At 35.4% G+C, this 21,747-nt stretch overlaps 1 protein-coding gene across 3 annotated transcripts in view; it reads left to right on the top strand.

The window, feature by feature from the left end:
- Positions 1-21,747, top strand: part of LOC138696027 (thiamine transporter 1-like) — a 94,660-nt gene continuing 72,913 nt past the window's right edge. Inside the window, exons 1-2 of one of the 3 annotated variants that reach the window (XM_069820511.1) lie at positions 23-152; positions 1,189-1,259. The gene's annotated coding sequence lies outside the window, so the exon portion shown is untranslated. Of the gene's footprint in view, positions 153-1,188; positions 1,260-21,747 lie in introns of all 3 variants that reach the window. The other 2 variants (XM_069820510.1, XM_069820512.1) reach the window with 2 other exon arrangements.

The following is a 21,747-nucleotide window of genomic DNA, read 5'->3' as shown; positions in this document are numbered from 1 at the left end:
TATCTTGTTTGCTTCATCTTTCGCAAGTGTTCTTGAACAATATATGTCACGAAGCCGGCATGGTCATCACAGTTTTAGACTTTGATTTTCATAATACATTTTTTCGGTACAATTGGTGGTGGTCTCAGTAATACATAACCCAGAATTTAAAGGTAAGTCACAAATACAACATCTATACTAATAATAAATCTGTAAGCGAAATTTTTCTGGTAATTTTCACTTTTCCAAAAATAATTGATGTTAACATATATAATTAATCATCCTGAAACCGAAAATCGCTTTTTTGAAATTTTTGTTTGTATGTCTGTCTGTCTATCTGTCTGTCTGTCTGTCTGGATGTTTGTTACCTTTTCACGCTATAATGGCTGAACGGATTTCGATGAAAATTGGAACATAAATTAAGTTCGTTGTAACTTAGATTTTAGGCTATATGGCATTCAAAATACTTTATTTAAAAGGGGGGTTATAAGGGGGCCTGAATTAAATAAACTGAAATATCTCGCTTATTATTGATTTTTGTGAAAAATGTTACGTAACAAAAGTTTCTTTAAAAATGATTTCCGAAAAGTTTTATCCCAGGCAAAATTTTGATAGGACTGATATTTAAGTCTGTCTGCCTGTCTGGATGTTTGTTACCTTTTCACGCGTTAATGGCTGGACGGATTTCGATGAAAATTGGAATATAAATTAAGTTCGTTGTAACTTAGATTTTAGGCTATATAGCATTGAAAATACTTTATTTAAAATGGGGGTTATAAGGGGGCCTGAATTAAATAAACCGAAATATCTCGCTTATTATTGATTTTTGAGAAAAATGTTACATAACAAAGGTTTCTTTAAAAATGATTTCCGATAAGTTTTATTCCAGGAAAAATTTTGATAGGACTGATATTTAAGTATATACAAGAGTTTTAAAATAACAATACAATACATTTCCATTGCCGCCTCAGATTACACTGGACAACAAATTTTGACTTTTTGTTTGCGACATGAATGAAACCTCACTTTTCTAAAGGATCACACTATGCTGAACACGAATATGACAACAAAACTGCTAGGTTGGTTCTGGTTTCAGAGTAATATTAAGAAAAATTCGATAGTCATTTTTTCTATGAAAATCTGTCTGATGTCTTGTAAAACATCGCTTACCTATTCTAAATGTGCTTTCTCTTTGCTTCCCTCTTGTAGTCGAGTTGAGGAGCATCCCTGATGACTGTCCAGCAGTAGTCAGCAAGCATTCTTGCACTACACTTTCCCTGGTAACGTTTTTCCATTAATGATATTTGTTGGTTGAAACGTTCCCCATGTTCATCGCTTACTTCCCCACAACTTACAGGAAAACAATTCAGATGGGAGTGTAAAAAGTGTAATTTAAGGGAAATGTTGCATCCCATTTTGTGATAAGAAGACAGCAAATTCGTAGCAGTGTCCTCATAGTTTTCAGCTCGTTTGTTTCCCAAAAAAATATTTACGATTTCTCAACATCATTTAAAAGGTATTCAAATATCTCATCTTGGTGAAGTTGACGAATCTGTGGGCCAATAAAAACTCCTTCCTTTAACTTGGCCTCACTCATTTTAGGAAATTTTGAAACTAGGTATTTGAATGTCGGTCCATTTCGTTCCAACTTTATAGCAAAGTTTTTGATGAGACCAAGTTTTATATGTAGTGGAGGAATTAAAATGTTCTCAGATTCCACCAGAGGTTCATGTTTAATATTCATTTTTCCAGTTTCCATAGCTTGACGTAAAGGCCATTCCTTTTTAATGAAATGAGAAGCTCTGTCTCTACTGTTCCATTCGCATATGAAACAACAGTGTTTAGTGTAGCCTACTGCTTTGGAATCCAGTTAATATTGCAATTACTTTGAAGTCTGCACATATTTTCCATTGATAAGTGTTATAATGAATTGATTCAAGAAGGAGTTTCAGGCTGTCATATGATTCCTTCATATGCACTGAATAACCAATAGGAATTGACGGCAACTGATTTCCATTATGGAGTATTGCCAGCTTTGAGACTTAATTTTGAGGCATCTATAAACAACCGCCACTGATCAGAAATGTGATTAATGTTCAGAGCATTCAATAACCCACTAACATCACTACAAAACACTAAATCGCCTTCCACAGAAAAATATTTCTCAAGATGTTTCTGACGGTCACGAAAAAATGTCACTTTCACATTTTCGGCAAGATAGTTCCATTGTTGGAATCTGGAGGCTAACAGCTCTGCCTTGGCTTTAGAAAGCTCCAGGTCTCTCACTAAATCGTTTAGTTCATTTTGGCTAATTTTGTGATGTTCAGATTTAACATCAGGTGCAAAGTCAGGATCTGTAGATGTGGATGGTTCTGGATCACAAGGCTCTTTTTCCGAATCTATGGAATATGATTCAGGGGGTGTAGGAACAGGCAGCGCATCACTATGAGGTACAGGACGAGTAGCAGAATGTATGTTGGGATATACAATGGTCTTCTTTTTATAATTCGTCATTCCTCGGAGTGGTGGTACTATACAAAATAGACAGTTGTCAGTGTGATTTCTTGGCTTCAACCAAATAACTGGAATGGCAAAAGGCATCGAAGGTCTCCTGTGATTCAACCAATCCAGAAGATTCGTGTAGCAAGTCTTACAACAGATATGTGGAGCCCAACTCTTATTTTGGTCTTCTAATTTGCAGAATTCACCAAAATAAAGATTGTAAGCTGTTTTTATAACAGGAGTGATATTTCTCCGCTGCACAGCAAACACCACTTCGCCGCAAATGTAACAAAAACTGTTAGGATCATTTATGCACTTACGTGGCATTGTTAACAACACGTAAAATTTTATCACTATTATTTACTATTTATTTACTATTTACTATTATAAATTAATTTTACACTATGTCACAAATTTCTTTGTAGCGTTTTAAGACGAAGTTTTTACTTGAGTTTTATCTGTTAGTAAATCATATCTGCACTCCGAAACACTTCTCAGGCACTGAGGAGATCTACTGTAAATGAATTCTTGTTTTGTATGTTTATCTTAGTCCCTTCCTTACAATAACAAACCTAAGATAAACCCAGCTCGTCCTCCTAAGTGAGTTTATTCATCCCCTATATTCCTCTACATTCTTATCTAGTTACAACTTCCTGTCATAAGTATAATATGCCATACTATAAAAATACGAAGCAACTGGCAACTTTCAGTAACAGTTTCGTCATGAGGGGTGCCCAATTAATCAAAATTTGTACATACCACTCATGTTGCAATTTTGCTGTTGACCAGTTTTATAGTGTCGTTGTTCCGTAACTTCTAGGTGCAAAATATTAAATTTTTTAGTAGGAAGAAAAACAAATTTATCCATTCTAAGGCAGTAGTGCATAGGAGATCGTAAATTCTTACATTTTCGAAAGAAAGAAATATAATTAAGTTATATGTAGTAGAATGTATTATTTGCTGCATCATTAAGTTATTTAGTAGAGCAAAAATCTGAAAATCGATATGTGACATAGGAATTATTGCAGGAAAGACGACGATGGTTACAATGAAATCAAAACAAATGACTCCGTCTATTTAAGGCGGCCTTGACGTTTATCAATATTAATATACAGAGAATATTTTGTGTGTTTGTATGAAGTAATCTCAGAAGCTAATTAACCTTCACTATTTGAAATTTGTAGTACAAATGAGGACTGAGGTAAGATGAAAAGAAATCTGTGCACACAGAAAACTTGATATTTGGTCCACATAAAATATTCTAATTTTATACACTCATTTTACCATAGAGATCACTGGAGCTGAGTTATTTTAAAAGGTGTCATGAAATGGCGTTCCTGCGCTCATAATTTACCCATATTCGTTTCCTGTGTTTCTTAAAATAATATTTATGTAGGGGACCTCATTTTTTATTTGCATAAACAATGATATACAATCGAGCGAGTTGGCTCAGGCGGTAGCATTTGAGACACGCATTCGGGGGTCCCGGGTTCAAACCCCGTGACCGACCAATCTGACTGAGATTTTTCATGAATTCCCTTAGTCATAAAGGCAAATGCCGGATTGGAAAGAAACATGGCATTATTCATCACCGCCTCAGTTACCAATACCAAGAACATTAATCAAAGTCTATAATCAGTTACATGAACACAAGCCATCTACAACACACAATAGAAACAGGAACTCAACAAGAGTAAAAACGGCCTGCTGATATACCCACACATTCTAAACACGCGACATGACCACAGATGTTAAGGCGTGAATAAAATAAACTTAAAAAAAAAGATGCACAGTAAGGTTAACATAAAAATGATCTTCGTACACAATCAACTCTATTACTTTGGAGTGATTTATTAAAGGATGCATTCAACACTAATTTAGAAAAATGTTAAACGAATTATATTTGCATCAAATGAGTGGTCTCTGGACCAAAATGATAGCATTTTAATTATTTAAATACAGTTTAAATTAAGTACCATATTAAAGGATTTATTCTTCTATCAAACACGAATGTTGCCTGGACCCAATGTTCTATTTTAATTATGTAATTACTTTATATTTATTTCTAATAAGTGCAGCGGAGCGCATGGGTACAGCTAGTATTCAAATAAAATATTAAGAAGCTGATACTTGCGACGTTTAATAGTGGCTATTGATAGTAGTTCAGTCACTACTTTTATGATGCTTCCCGTATTTTAAGAATAGGCTACCTTAAGCATCGAATTCGAATGAAGTCGAAATAAAATTTTGTGACCTTATTTTAGCTCCCTCTAATACAAGGTGTAAGGGTTATAAGTTCCATTATTTTAACTAATGATTATTCATGTCATAAGAAAGAAAAAATGTCCTTACAATTTTTTTCTAATTGCAATATTTAACTAATTATTAAAGTTTACATTATTAGACGTTTTGCAACGTTGCTGGATGGGGGAGGAGGGGGTTTAGAAGTACACAGTACAGCTCAAGCGTGGAGAAGGGGATTTAGAAGTACACAGTACAGCTCATACCGGTAGAAAACAGATGTTCTGTGCTAATGCAGGAGCGGACCATGACAGTACTGCTGTTTACATAAAACGAGCAACAAATACAAACTTTCAATCTCATTAATAGAACATTATAACCTACATTTTATGTAAGAATATTGCTCCATTTTTTTTAATTGTACGTCTAAAAAATAAACAATAATTGTTTTCTGCACAAAATCACACGAACTTTTTTTTTTCTAATGCAACATTTTAATCTCTCCCGCTTCCGTAAAGCGGTATCATTTTTAAACAAATTTCTGATTGTGTGATATTCGAAATGGGGTAAGAGACTTTTAGTTTCTAGTAATCGTTGAGAAACTGCTACAAAAATTCGCCGATTAGGTAATCTTCTTTGAGGAAAACGTTGACGGTGCTTCCTTCTTACCTCACTTGAATTACAACGACTTTCTCCATAAATTAATAACATATGGTATTCCTAAACTGTGAAAATGACATTGTAAGTTGTTTATCGAATACCCTGTACTGAATTGTCATCCGCTCGGCAGTAGACCTATGGACAGGGAACTTGAACTCGGATGACTCGTATTTACGTCTGTGCAGAGTACTGCCTGCTGAACTTCGCCACGTCTCTCGCGCCAGAATATTAACAAATTTAAGTATGCATTTTTATTTAATTTCACGGAAACATAATAGAACACACAAATATTTATTTAAACTAATATTAACGCTTTGCTAGGTATATCTACTGATGTAATTGAATCGGTGAGTTGGAAAAGGGGTCAAGTCCATCATTTTTCATACTGACATTTATTGGTGATACCTGACTGCTATGTCTGTACGCATCGTTTGGTATAACTAGGAGTCATGTCCCGTCCACAGAAGTGTGCATTAGATTAGTATTGAGTTGGAGAAGGAGTCATGTCCAGAGTTTTTTGTCTCTCCTGAACAATTTACTTTTCAGGACATGGCCCCTTTTCCATCTCAACGATTCAATTGTTTTCGTTATTTTACTAACGATATAAGCAGTATCACGCAAATAAAATAAGGAAATATTTTTTTCTGGAAAAACTATCAAATTTTGTCCCTATGTTATATGGACTTTTTTTGATTCTGTAGAACGACCCCGACGACTGTGAAAAGGACGCCACTTATACCCCTTACATCCTGTATATTTACAAAATACAAACAAGTTTTGAACTGTAAGTAGGTAATAACTAGAGATCGAAATCTTAGCCATGACTCTTTGAAGTTAAGTCAGTACGGAGTTTGTGCAATGACCAAGGAACTAGACTGTAAACAGACTACTTCCGCATCACGGACAACAGCCGCAGTATGCACATAAAATGATGTGAAGAGTAGGGTTGCGTTGTTATTACAAAGGAATAAACATCGTCTTTGCTGTGAACTTTTAACGTAAAATGTTACTTTTTCACAGGCATTATTATTGATGAAATGTTTAAGCCTATATTAAACAATTTTTGATGTAAAATTTTAACTTAAAATGTTACTGGCATTAGAGGCACTATTCTTAATGACATGTATAGGCCTAAGTCTGTATTACAATAATCTTTGATATAAAATTTTAACTTAAAATTTTACTGTTTCATAGGTACATGAAATGTTCAAGCACATATTACGATAATCTTTGCTGTAAAATGTTAACTTAAAACACCGGTATAATTGTAATACAGGTACCGCTCTTAATGCAAAGTTTAAATCTATACTACGATAATCTTTGTTGTAAAATTTTATCTTAAAACATCGATGTAACTGTAACACAGGTACCGCTCTTAATTCAAAGTTTAAGTCTATATTACGATAACCTTTGTTGTAAAATTTTAACTTAAAACACCGGTATAACTGTAACAGAGGTACTGCCCTCAATGATGTAGTGCTGTTATGTTAGTGAATAGGGTGTCTTTTGAAGGACACGTGACGTATTGTATATTCCGTGTACACTTCTGCTTCAATGTTGTTGGACTAAGAAGACGGTCTTTAGTAATAATAATAATAACTAGACCCCGGACGTCTGTGGTGATTTCATTGAAGTTGGCTTACCTTTGACTATAGCGCGAATGAATGTGGGTAAAGAGAAGACATCGGAAGAGGTAAACATTGGACTCATTCAGTCAAACATGTACAGTTCTGTAAAAAGGATGGGAACGCTGAATTCAACTCGATGTCTTTAGAGTTTGATTTGTAATAGGCCTACAGGGTCCGTATTTTAAAATCTAAAAAGTATAAAATCATGTTTTATGTAATATACACAGGTTAAGTCCACACCTGTGGAGTAACGGTTAGTGGGAAATGTAAATTCGTCCGTAACTGACAAACATATTGCATTTCGAAGGTGTGACATTTTATTAGAACATGTAAACTCGTCCGCCTAGCGTTTATTTCTTTACATTGGTAACTTGTAAACTCTTCTGCCAAGCGTTTATTTATTGACATTGGCAACATAGCAGCCATTTCAGAAATTATAGTCATTTAGATGAAAATGAAACAATAGTTCTTATTTAATTTTCTAACGCATGTGATCTTTTCAAGCAAATTTCAACAAGAATTTTAATACTGCACATCCAAACATTTACGATTTTATCAACGTTTTGAAAGAATTTCAGACAGAAACGTACATCATGCTACAAAGTATAAATACACAGAAAATATTATTAAACTAGCTACCAGGAATAAGCAACTGCGTACATGCAAAGCCCTAGAAAATTATAAAGTAGGGAATTTGTACATGGTAGATTTTATTAAAATTATTCCTTATCATTTTAATCCAAGATAAGTTTGTCCATGGTAGATTTTATTAAAAGTGAAGACATTATTTCAAAAACAGCCCTTGTCAAAAATGTCGATTTTTCAGGAAAACAAAAAAACATGTAACTTATGACATCGAAATAAAAAAAGGTAGACTCTTTCTTCAGGATATAAGAATCAGATATATGATAAACTCATTTAAGTTTTTACATATTAGAGACCTATAATTAATTACTGAATGTGGGAGCGTGTGACATGGGCTATTTTTGTATTAAAATAATACAAATGGAGATAGTAATATTATTACTTCAGCAGTCAATATTGTATTGTAATATCAGTAAATTAGTAGGAAATCACAACACATATTAATAACTTTCTTCTCCACTGCTCTTATCAGACCCTTCAATGTTTACAACATATGTATTGAAAGTTTCCGTTTCTGAAACAGGTTGGAGACTTTCAAAGGACCGGCGGTTTTCTGGAGACAATAGTCCATGCAGTTTTTTCAGTTCCTCCATTTTTTATTGCTTAATCTTCAAGGGATCATTGTAAAGAGGTGCAAACATAGTTCTTGAGGTATTGGTACCCTTTTACGGATATGCACAGATCTCCATGGCCCCGAATAACTGACCCTTACTCCTACATGTGGGGAGTCTCTGTCAATCCTATACATTCTCAGCTGCTTCAGCTAGAAGACTGAGAAAAATAGGGCTCCACTGTAGCCATGATGATGTTGAGAAAATCACTTCAAAAGGTTTTGGATGAACTCTGCAGCTAGCTATTATATCATCCCACTGATTTGGAGTTTGCGCAAAGGCAGTTCGTTTTTTCTTTGCAATCAAGGAAAAGTCCTAATCGTTTGACAAAAATGAGTGGCCCCTTATGGTGAACAAGTGCGTAACTCGTTTGAACTTTTGAAAACAATGTACTAGCATGTACAAGAAGTACACCATACAAAAATTTTTATTTTCTTTCTTTTAGGTGACCAAAGAGCAAAGAAATGACTTCTTTTTGTCCCTTCTTACAACTGTTTCATGATAGGTAAACAGTGTTACCTCATCATTTGACAAATGATACTCAAAAACAATAATGCCAAAGCTGACGAGAGTAGTTTACATTGGATCTTAGATATGGGACAGGCAAATTCTGTATGTAATCGAAACTCAATACTGCAGCTATGACTTTACGAGCTCTTAGTCTGTATGATCGTTTCATGTCATAGAAAGCCTCTGCTTTGAAAGAAATATTTGTTTCTGGTCCATGAGTTTGAAATTTTTCATCATTGCTTTCACAAGTTTCTATCTGTTGGGTCAAAGTATCACATAAGATTCAGGTATCAGATCTAGGTACTCCGAAATATTAAATTTTTCTGTAAAAATATACCAGTAGGTATGGTAGGATACTTGAATGTGATGTAACTCCATAAACATACTGCGCATTTCTTTAACTGAAAGTGTTTATAGCAGGTACAATTATGAGGATTTCTCCGTATACAGTAATGGGACTGCCGGGGTTTGAATGAACTATTATGATGCATAATCAGCGTTTCAATTTTCCTTGGAACCGCCTTGGGGCGATTAGTGTGTTTATCTCTGGAGTCAGTAGAAGATTTCTGATAGTTCAGCAATGATATCTGTACAGTACGAAGACGCCCTCTTGTTATCCCATGCAAACTCATAAATGCATTGCGACAAACAGGCATATCTTTCGATATACCATCTGAACATATTCTCACCTTAAAATACAAGCTGCCACATATTTCCCTAAGTGATTAGTATGTTATTCTCCCTCTACTTTAATTTTCTTAATAAAATCTTCCTTTGTGCTCTTCCGTTTTTTTCTGAAAATTTAATATATTTCCATCGATACTATCCATGATGTACAAGAAACTAAATTGGAATGCTCAATGCCTGTTCATTGTTGCAATGTGAAACATTTAAATATTTATTCAATTTAACACAATACCGCCAGTAATTATTATATAATGCATAATGTACCTAATTAATTCAGTGCTGAAAACATGTAACAAAAGAACAACCCATGTCAGCTGACAAGGGAAATTTTTGTTCGAAAGCAGAATGACATGGGCTGTTTTTGTAGAATCGGTGTTTTTTCTTATGGCTACTGTGCCTGACACAAGTCGTTTTTGGCTTTTAAACACATTTCAGATTGTGGCAAAAATGTGGCTCCACGTGATGGTGCTCTTAACTCATTTTCGTTAAAAATTGACAAGGGCTGTTTTTGTAATAATGTCTTCAAGTACTTCTTTTCATGAGAAACATTTTTAATCATACCACTTGCCAGTCCTAAACCTGGATAAAATGGGAAGGAAAATGTTCTCTTTAGCATTCGGACGAGTTTACACTTCCAAGATACCGATATTTAGTAGCAATGCGGACGAGTCTACCTGTCAGATTATAGGTAATTATTTCCATCGGACGAATTTACAGTTTCCCACGGTCAGTGTGTCTAGCCGTGAAACCAGGTGGCCCGGGTTCGATTCCCGGTCGGGGAAAGTTACCTGGTTGAGGTTTTTTCAAGGGTTTTCTCACAGCCCAAACTGAGCAAATGCTGGGTATCTTTCGATGCTGGACCCCGGACTCATTTCACCGGCATTAACACCTTCATCTTATTCAGAAGCTAAATAACCTAAGATGTTGATAAAACTTCGTAAAAATAACCTACTAAAACTAAATAACATAACTGAGAAATAAGTTTGATACGAAGTGGAATATTTCCTAGAAAATCAGACCCCATGATGATATTCTTCTTTATAATTGATAGTGTAAAATACTGTGGTAGGTACCTACCTATGTCACTTCAACGTTGCGTAGGATTCCCAATATTACATTTACTACAAACCTCCCAGTGGCATCTGTTGCTTCGTCAATACTAACAAATATGTTGTTCTCATCCACATTTTGTCTAATTTTGTTTAGGGCATCTGTATACAAAGGAGGGAAGTAGTTTTTACGAAGCGTCGACTTGATAAGAATATCTTTACTAATGTATTTTCGTAAAAATTACCGGAAATGTGCATTCTCTAATTTATTAAAAGGAATATTTTTGCACGCACCATCGTATCACACAAATCCCTGCAGAAAGTCTCATTCGTGAATCTTTGTAAATCCGATGGAATCTTTTCACTGCGAGCATTTCGTCAATGTTTTTCAGAACTACAGTGCAGTTCTAAGTGCCATTTACCAGTGGCGGTTCCTCGGGGGAGGGAAGGGAGGAACGTCCTCCTCACATTTTCTTCTTTTGAAAGTAAATACCAAATAAAATATGTGCCTTGAAATTCGAGGAAGATTCGATAATTTTTAAGTTCACAACTATAAGAAAAACTCGGTTGATCGAGTTTTAAACGACGCGCGCTCATGTGCTGTAGAAAACTGTAAGAAAGATGCGAGATTGTCTGTGTGGAGGAAAGGCACTCCATTCCTCCTCTATTGCAGTTAACACACATAGACAACAGCGCACTAGCGGCCAGAGGAAGAAGCAGAGTTTTAAAGCAAGTAAATGAACGGAGAGGGAGGAGATCCTCCTCTGGATCAGTCATGGGCGGGAAATAGAAACCGACTGGTCGTGCAGCAAGCTCGCTACCGCTGCCACCTAACGATGTTGCATTCAACCGGACTATAACACATCTAGGAGGAGACACAACAAAAACAGTTTTAACGCAAAGCTATGAAAGACACCATGTAAACTTTTTTTAAATTATAAATCAAAAATATTATTCATTGCACTTTATATAGGCTACTATTCATGGTTTGAAACTCTCGTGGATATTTGAAAGTTAAAGTAGGGTTTATGTAAAACAAAGAGGAAGTAGTTCTACGTAGTTGGCCCCTGAAATTCACTTCTATTCATAGTTTACTAGATAGGGCAACAGCCAAGTTGTCAGTTTTGCACAAATATATTTGAAACTGAAAGTAGGTACTCCAAGCTACATCATTTTTAACATAAAAAATTAATCGGCCACCGGCAGCTTTGAACAATAATGATAGTATGACTTTACAAGAACTGACATTCTTCAAAAGCATGTGATACTGAACTTGTAAAATGTAAATGTGGCAACACAGTCCACGTAGGTGGGTGCGGTGTTCTCGCTTTCCTCAGATCATTTCCCATTCCTATTTCCGTAAAACGGTTCCGGTTACGAGTTAGTAGCTAGTCTCTTCCAACACGTGTGATGCTGTAGTGTGCTCGAAAAATGCTACGAGGTTGTGAATTTTCTTGTAATTGTTAATTTGCGCAATTATTCAACAATGAATGGAAGTGAAAACATAATATATTTTGGACAATTTAGGAAACTCAGTTTACAAGAACAGGTTATTGCTATACAGAAGGGAAGGCCAACCCCAACACTACCTGGTCTTACATGTATACATGTAGGCTAATTTGTAGCATGTTTCATTCAAGAAGTTTTCATTTCGTGCTGTTAACTTCTTTCATCCTCTCAAGAAATATGCAGGAGCCGCCACTGTCATTTACCCTCAACTTGTACCTCTGAATTGCATAATTTGCATATAATCCTTTCTCCGCGTAAACTGAAATATCATCCCCGAACTTACAGTACTTACAATATGTTTCAGTTTTTCAGTTTTTACGTTTTTATTCTTCGGCATTATGACAAAGACAAAACGAAACTTTACACAACTGTTTCTTTGTACTGCACTGACACTACTGGGAAAGAAAACCACCTATAAAGGTGAACGTTGTACTATTATTTCCTGTTTTTCTATGAGGTGTATTAGGAGAGTACACCCCTGGCATGGAATAATGATACGTCGCAAGGAATACTGAATACAAAAGTCTGGTTGCGGATATGAGCGGGATTCAGCAGAGATAGTGTTGTGAATTTTCGTAATTAGCATGTGTGGCGTTCTTGGTGATAGATTAATAGGGCATACGTGCTACCACAGAGATTAACTGGGGATCGTTATCAGGACTTTTTTTTATTAACGTATTATAACAAATTTCAAAGAGTGCGTGATTCCTTACGCCGAGGGACAGAGGAATGCATTGCCATGATTGGAGTCACATTGAGCACCTCCTATGAACAAGTGTTCAGATCTCAGAAAGTATGTGTTGTAGGACCCATGTTTATTAGACATTACTTTCTTGTTTTGATGCATACTAGCAACTCCGAAAATATTGGATACTTTTTTAACAACCTGTATATCATTCTGTTGTTCGATTTCGAGTTTGCAGCTTTATTATCATTTGAATATAAAATAAATGAATTAACGTACAAATGAATTAATTTGTTAATTAATTAATTTATCAATTAATATATATTGCTATATAACTATTTCACTTTACAGTCATCCATAACAATTTTTTAAAATCAATTAAATATTGAGATAATGATAATAAAATAGGCCTAGAAGTAATGATTTAATCAGAGAAATAGTACTTAGAGAATACTTCTCCCACTACTATTTTGTACAGTACAAATATCATTCAGAGTGCAGAGGAAAAATGAATGTTACGAAAATGACACATACTTTCTCCTGCATATTACTGTACATATTTCGGGACAATTCAGTTCCTGTATTATATTGCGAATGTTATTGCTACTTATAAGATAAGTTTACTTTATTGAATTATAACTATTGGTATTCAAAAGACATAAATCATTATGCATTCAAATAAAAAGATGAACTTTCGTTTTCTGGATTGCACATAAAAATCATTTCTTATACAGTAATTCCAACAGTAAGCTGTTGGACTTATGTTGTAAGTTGTAGACCTACAGTTTAAAATACATTTATATATTTAATTCTTGGGTACATTTACGTAAAGCAGGTAAACATTATTTTACAACCATTGCTTTTCTATTTATGAAAATCGGCATTAAAAATTAATATAAACGATGTTTGTGGTTTATGGACCCTGTATGGAAATTTCAAACTTAGAAGATTTTGCTTCATTGGTTTATCCGAGGGTAAAAACGATCTTTATTAAGGTAATCCTCTTAACAATAAGGATTCAAAGACCGCCCTCTTTTATGTGCACTGTCTGGCCTTTGACAAATTCGCAACGAAAAATAGATGTAGGCCTAATTTCTCTTAGCAAAATAATTTCTAGTCGAAAGTATATTGACCCACTCATTTGTTACTTCATTCTACGTAAATTTACATATCGCGATGAATATCGTCTACTGATCCTTAAGGCGAAGCGCTAATGAAATTTCTAAAATTCACAATTTTTTTTAGCTAGAGTTTTGAAATTTTAACTGATTAGAATGCATATCATATCATAATCACACATTGCAAATTTAAGTCTTCTTTCATAATTTTTTTTTAAAATAAACCCATATTGTTTTTTTTTATTTTCTTAGTGTAAATAAAAAAAAAAATATTTTTAAATCTAATATTTTTCTTAAAGGTAACACTGCATATTGTCAAATGGAACATTAGTCATAATCTACTTTGTTAATTTGTAAAAAAAAACATATATAATTTCTTCAATGTTCAAACATTAATTAAAAATAATATCTGGCAATAAAATTATGTGGAATACAGCCAATGAAATGCTTCATTTCACTGCAGAGATATTAATGAATAAGTAGGCCTATACTAAGTTTCATCACTAGTTTTAATCACTGAGAAATAAAATGAAAACTTGTTGCTGAAAACGTAGAACATTTCTTTTTTGAGTTAATTAAATTTAAAGTTTTTGTTACACATAACTCGTGCATAAACACAATTTCTACCAAGTTATATAAAAGTATACTTATAATTAAGATATTGTATAAAATTTTCACGAAAATACTCGACATGAAACCCTACATTTTTAGCAAGGAAAAAAAAAGTGATAAAATTTGTCAAAATTAGACTATTTTCAGTAGTGCCTTAAAGTGAAATATTATGCGTTCTTGATTCAAATCAAAACCCCATTCATGGATAAATTGATTCGTAAATACTGAATATGAACAAAATACTCCCAATAGTTTAGGAGAAATTGTTCTCAAACACTGGGCAGACACACGCCATGTCCAAAATTATTTTAACGATATAAGAAGTGCTGGAATGTGCATTTCGACGAAAATATAGAAATCGATTTTTACAGTAGGCCTACTTCCTCTTCACAGTTCACATAATATGAAATTAAAAGTAAAGAAATGAAACATAAAGAATATAAGAAAAAAGTCGAAAAGAAAGAAAGGATTTTGTGAAATATAGTCAAAAACAGAGTACCAGTATTGTGTTTTAGTTTATGTCTGTGATCTAACCTTTATCAGATATATTTCTTTCAATGTGTCAGAAGGCCTTGATAACAAACTTGTCCTTTGTCTGCGCTGGCTTAAGATGGATGTACCATTATGTGATAATCTGACATAGATAAAAGTCCTTCACATGCTGACGTGATTGAGTGTGAATAGCTGTTATGATGCTTAACTGCAAATCCTGCAATCTAATCTAACAATAAATTGTCGTGTTATTTCTGTACATTTAAGTTTGATAACAACGCTAAATTTAGGCCTATATGCAATGAATCATTTTCGTACTAACGCAAAAATTACACTTCCGCGATGTAAACGTAATGATGCTATGTTATTTTAATGCGAGAGCGGTGACAGCACGTCTTATTTTGGGTATTTTCAGGTGGAAAGAGCTTATCTGCTAGACGAAAAACAAAAATTAATCATTTAAAGCTAAAATTGAATGAATAACCAATACTCAAAGAATTAGAACTTTAACATTGTGTTTTTATACAGGGACATCATTTTATTTTTACTTCAATTATTATTGTACTGTACCTAAGTTTTTGAATGTACTTCACTCCCATCCCTTCTATTAACGAAGTTCAACCGTCCTCCACACAGAACCAAGAGTGCATATACAGTCATAGTACCTAGCCTTACGGTCATAGTAAACAGTACGTTCCAGAAATATGTTCGCGTTTTCCATTGACGAAGGAGGTTTCAATATTGTATCATTTTCGCACAGGTACTGTCGTCCATTTGCCTACGTCGCACCCCGGTTCCTCCCACCTGCTTCTATTCGCCCCTCTGTAAAGCCTAGTGGCTGGGCTGTCTTAGCTCTTTTTTGAGAACATTAATTTATGTTAGGAATTGGACGTCTACGTAATATTATACAACTGTTTAAAATAACTTAAATAAAAAGACCTCGTTAAGTAATTAACTGTCACGTGATTTCTTCCCTTTTTACAACCCTGCGACATAACCACTTGGACGGACAGTAGATAGCATGTCTTGAGTAATTTTATCTCTTCGAATCGGGCAGAAATGAAGATTTAATTTACAGTACATAAGGTACTCTTTTGTAGAGTAGGTTCAGAATTATTTCAACATGAGTTACTAGTACGAAGGACGAAACTGGTAATTAGAATTAAGTACAATAGTCTATAGTGCGATAATATGCACATTAGAACTGAAGCCTGTATCGAACTGACGGCCACCATTTTAAAAAATATGTTTAAATATTCATATTATAATTATCTTTCAATTTAACTTCATTCTCTATAGTGTACGCTAATGTGCTGTAGAAAGTATAATATACACTACATAATGAATAGCCTATGTCCGCATGGACAGCTCAGTTCGTGAGTAAAAACACTCATTGTTAATTCTGTATTGTATTCTGATTAAACAAAAACCTAATGAAAATTATCAAACTCAAAAGCGTGATACTTCCTAGTTTACGTAAATGGATGAACTACTTTTCTTCCCTCCTATACCTAGTAAAGTGATTTGTTGTATATTACGCCAGTATCATCGAACCCTAGTCGTGGAAGGGGATAGCAAACTGTGTTTCCGGTTCTCAACCTTTGATCCAAAGGTATAGCCAGGTTATATTAGAAATGTCAGTAAAAATAAAATGATGTCCCTGTATATGGTTTTACTTCTCGTAGGAGTTCTGTTTTTCCATTTTCAGCGCTATCAAATCATTACATATTTTAATTATTTTGTTGTTGGGGGTCAACGTCTCAACTCTCTTTATAAAGAAACTCTAGAGTCTAGACATTACAGTTAATGACGGATTTATTATTTCATCGGTCCAATTTATTTTGAGTACATAATGTACCTAGATGTATTAATTGTATGTGTTATATTTCCGCTGTGTCGACTGCTAGCTGGTGTGATGTCAGTGCCAACTCCTGGGAGAAAGCAGAATCTCACGCTCAAACTGGTTTCAAAATCATTGAAATTAGTCCTGCTACATCAAAAGTACCGACGCGAAGTGTCCATACTGTATAATTATTTATACGCTGCTTTCACTATCTACAAATACTATTGTGTGTAGTGCACATTATTCATAATGGAGCTCGATGCAGATAAATTATTTGTTTTGTAGGCTACAGGGAAGATACGTTCCGTACAATTTTTGAAAGAATATCACGACAATAAAGTAATTTCTAAAAATATGTGAGGAATTGCAAATGAGATGAAAGCACCAGGTGAATAATAATAATTTAATTTTAAGACTTTTTCAATTCTATAGATTTTTATGCGTAGGGGTCCTTGGGAAATAATAACCAAACACAATAGAATTTCTCACATAGACAGTCCTCTTTCACTGACGCCATTTTCTAGCCTAGGCCAGTTTTCCAAACCCACACAGCCAGCAAATCAGTTGCCGCGAGCAGACCGTGTTAAACAGTCGCGAGGCGTTGTAAAGCAAAACGTCGCGTCGCGTTGCGTCTGATTCTGTGTGCACCCCGCTACGTTTCGTTCAACAGTAGCATAGTAAGAAACAAAGGAATAAGTAAAACTCTATGGCCCTCCCAACACATTTGACATTAAATAATGTAAAATGAAGAAATACGGTTTATTTTACTTCGTAAAATGTGGGAGTTGAAAAAACATTATATGCAATTCGTGAGTTAACGTAGAATTTGCTAGTCTGGACTACTTAATTGCTGGCCTTGCTATCGGTCGAGCGTAAACTCGTCCTCGACTAGTAAACACTACTTACCTCCCTTAATACATGCATAACTATTGTCTGGAACAGTCGGAAAGAATGGAATTTTTACAACCCTTCTCATTCTACTGTAGTGGAATCGAACCGAACAGTACTTTTGCGTTTTGTCATACAAAAGAGAATAATTCTGGACAAGATTTTTTAATTTTTCTTCGTTCATATTAAATTGTGATTTTTGTATACGTACTACTTCAGCAATAACTTTCAATAATAGACAAATTAATCCGCCAAGAATGGATGTGGCCCATTTGTTTTTTTGACAAAGGCTTCACGAGTACTTACGATCGTACCCGAAACAAGAAATTCTGTTCGGCAGTGGAATGAATATTCTAGCTCCTGAATTGTGTTCTGTTCGATTCGCTTCGATTCGATTTGACGCGCCGCTTTCTGCTATCTTCCATTTAAATACATTTTGAAGAGAAATTCTGTTCGATTCGATTCCTCCAAGTGGGAGCAGACCTTTAGAGTTCCTTGGGTGCACATATGTGCAGATAATTATGAATTTCGCTTTCCTTTCACAATCTAATATTCTAATCCATATCATTTCGTCTAGTTTAGAATTACTTTCAATTATCCTGCTTTCTAATTATAACGGCAATTCCCCCAGAATTTCTCCCCACCATTTCCTTGTCTTTGCATAGTTTTACTGGAACATATAAAGTCTTTTAATTCTAACATAGAATTACATCTTTTAATTCTAACTGATCATTAGACTTCGTGGAATTGCCACGAGAATCGTAAGGTTTACTACGCACGCGGTATAGACTGTATGAAAAGGAGACGTGCAACGGATGGAGTAAGTAAACACTGAGCAGTATACTGCGGTTACAATAAAATATGTATCCTGCATTCAAGAATGAATGATCATTGAAATAGGAAACGTCTAAACATGTAAATACACAATTATTTTGTAGTGAGATATATTAATATATAATATATATAGCCTATATTTATATTTATAAAACAGTTATATTACCGGTTCTTCTGTATGGTTGTGAAACTTGGACTCTCACTCTGAGAGGGGAACATAGGTTAAGGGTGTTTGAGAATAAGGTGCTTGGGAAAATATTTGGGGCTAATCGGGATGAAGTTACAGGAGAATGGAGAAAGTTACACAACACAGAACTGCACGCATTGTATTCTTCACCTGACATAATTAGGAACATTAAATCCAGACGTTTGAGATGGGCAGGGCATGTAGCACGTATGGGCGAATCCAGAAATGCATATACAGTGTTAGTTGGGAGACCGGAGGGAAAAAGACCTTCAGGGAGGCTTAGATGTAGGTGGGAGGATAATATTAAAATGGATTTGAGGGAGGTGGGATATGATGATAGAGACTGGATTAATCTTGCACAGGATAGGGACCGCTGGCGGGCTTATGTGAGGGCGGCAATGAACCTTCGGGTTCCTTAAAAGCCATTTGTATGTAAGTAAGTAAGATATATTAACTCTTAAAATTTCAATGTAATATATTCACATCATCCTTGAACATGTGCATTGCAGCGAAGAGTTACGTACATTTTGAGAGACTTCAAAGTGAACCTTCTCTGATGGTCACTCAAACAGATTTTATATTGGGAAAATGTACGTTCAACATCACACGATGTAATAGGTGCATCTTTGAAGAACGGAAAGTCGCTACTTTTTAGTACACCAACTTCAGACGTCTTGTCATGACCTGATAGTACATCATTTATAATACGAAGTTGTGAATAGGCAGAATTTTTAGCAATAATGTTTCTCAACTTACATTTCACTTTTTTTTAAATTAGTGAATTGTTATTTTGGATAACGGTTTGTGATACTTTATACTCTATATTAAGGGCTTCTGAGAGTTGTAGTTTAGATTATTCTAACAGGGTGATGCTTTTGGACACGATTTTAAAATTAGAATCAACGAACAGAATATCTTCCAATAGCTGTTCAGAAGGCAAAGATTTTACAGCTGAAACAGCGGAACTGTCTGTGCTATCCAATGCATCAATTACCTCCATTATTTTGCCGCAATATTTTGCATAATAATTAACAGGATCCAACCACGTTTTCCAACGGGTCAAGACTGGCTGCGGGGCTAAGGGTATTCCAGGGGCAATTATTTGGAACAGCAACACTCTCACTGTAGTATGTTTGATTGAATTCTTGTCTGCACTGAACAAATGTTAAGCTTTGACTATTCCAACCACAGTAATGCAAAAACAAGTGCTTACATAGGTATACATTAGCTGTAGATGCTCTATCTATTTGGACCGGTCACAACTCTTAACATGAACTGCTTATACTACGAGACTGGGAGGTCGCTCTCCTCTTCTATACTACCGTACATCGGCAACCTGATTGCATGCTGCGTGTGGCAATTCAACGAAGTCTACTTATCATCATTCTTCAACAATGTTTCCACTAAACCTAGTAGGAGTATATCATGATCACTTAATAATCTTATCAGATCTTTATTTTTTTTATTTTATTCAGGACGCCTTCATTGTTAATAAATCCACAGTTAATTATTTCATTGCTCAGGCTATCTGTTTTTTTTTTTCATACATTTCTTTGTGTGCCCATCTCCAGTCATACACCAATTCCGGAGATTGTAGCTCTTGTGTTCTCTTTCCGTTGTTATCGTCATCAAACTACTATTGGGTGAGGATACCGTGACTTCATTTGACCTATCCATGCTGTTCCTTCACGGGATTCCGAAGATCATATCCCTTCTTCTTCTTCTTCTTCTTCTTCTTCTTCCCTGCGTCGAGTCATCACTCCCAACTCTTATCTGTCCTGTTATCGCTGACTCATGGGTGCTCCTTTTCCATACGTTGCTCTGCTATCCCTGCAAATTTGCCTGCCACTCTGCTCCCCCGTCACTTCTTCTGAATCAGCTGTCATCCTGTTTTCTATATTCTTACACGATGAGGATCTTGATCCGTTTCTTCTTCTTGACCCTGATTCAATAATGTTTCTATATTTCCGCCAGTATTCTAGATCTAATAAGTTTCCATTTACCTTCAGTTTGTTATTCATCAGGACTGCAAACCAGAGACCTGTACAATGGCCCAGTCCACGGGGGTGCTTCCGCACTGGACCGCACTGGGCTTCACAGTCTCGCACGGAACAAGCTCATGACGTCATCGGACGGACCGGGCTGGGCTTCTTGCGGAGAGGTTTTTTGCGGAGTACTGCTATCAAGGCATCGAGCCCAAGTCTTCTCTTATATCAGTTACCTATTAATTGAGTGCTTGTGCTTGCGTATGCGGTTCGATCAACGATCAATTACTGTTTCAAACTTTTTTGTTTTAATTTTTATTTCTGTTTTTCAAGATGAATCCAAATAACGGTGCTTCGCAAAGAAAATACAATCTCGGTGATGGTTTTCCGGGCTGAGATGCGTGGTCTACTGGTAGACTATAGCATCTCAGTCCGGAAAATCTTCATCACAGATACCGGCCGTGAAAGTCTACATCAGCGGTCATTAACACAGTGCACCCTCGGGCTACCGTCTTTTACCCGCGGGATATGACATTGCACTATACTTGTTTTTTTTTTAAGATGGGACATGACAATTAAGCGGCCGAGCTTGGAAGTACAGCGCTATGTTGCCAATATGGACTACCACACTATCAGCTGATGGAAGCTAGCAATTGACGTTAGATGGATGACGTTAAAATATTAATTGATAATTGACGCGAAGGTAAAAAGAACAATACAAAAATAGACAGAGAATCTAAGGCGAAACGTATCAATGTTAACATCGTTTACTCAATAAATGTCGCCAAGAGAGCTATTAAACACTCGCCACGTGGAAATTGTGACTTTGGCACCTCAACTGTTGTTACCATAGCAACAGGCCTACCACGCTATGTGACATTCAGTTGTTTTTTTCGATCCATTGAGTTCTATACTAAAATAATGTTGAGATCACTGTTCCGATCGCAACGCTACTGTCATGTCCCAACTTAAAAAAAACAGGTATAACATGCATTCGTGACTGCTGGCGGGTATGCTGTCTCCCTATTCCTTCTGCATGACGGAGCATATTTAGTTGCATTCCTTGCACTTTACCCATTTCA

The sequence above is a fragment of the Periplaneta americana genome, chromosome 3, assembly GCF_040183065.1.
Source record: "Periplaneta americana isolate PAMFEO1 chromosome 3, P.americana_PAMFEO1_priV1, whole genome shotgun sequence".
NCBI lineage: Eukaryota > Metazoa > Arthropoda > Insecta > Blattodea > Blattidae > Periplaneta > Periplaneta americana.
This window is presented reverse-complemented; position numbering and strand designations above follow the sequence as displayed.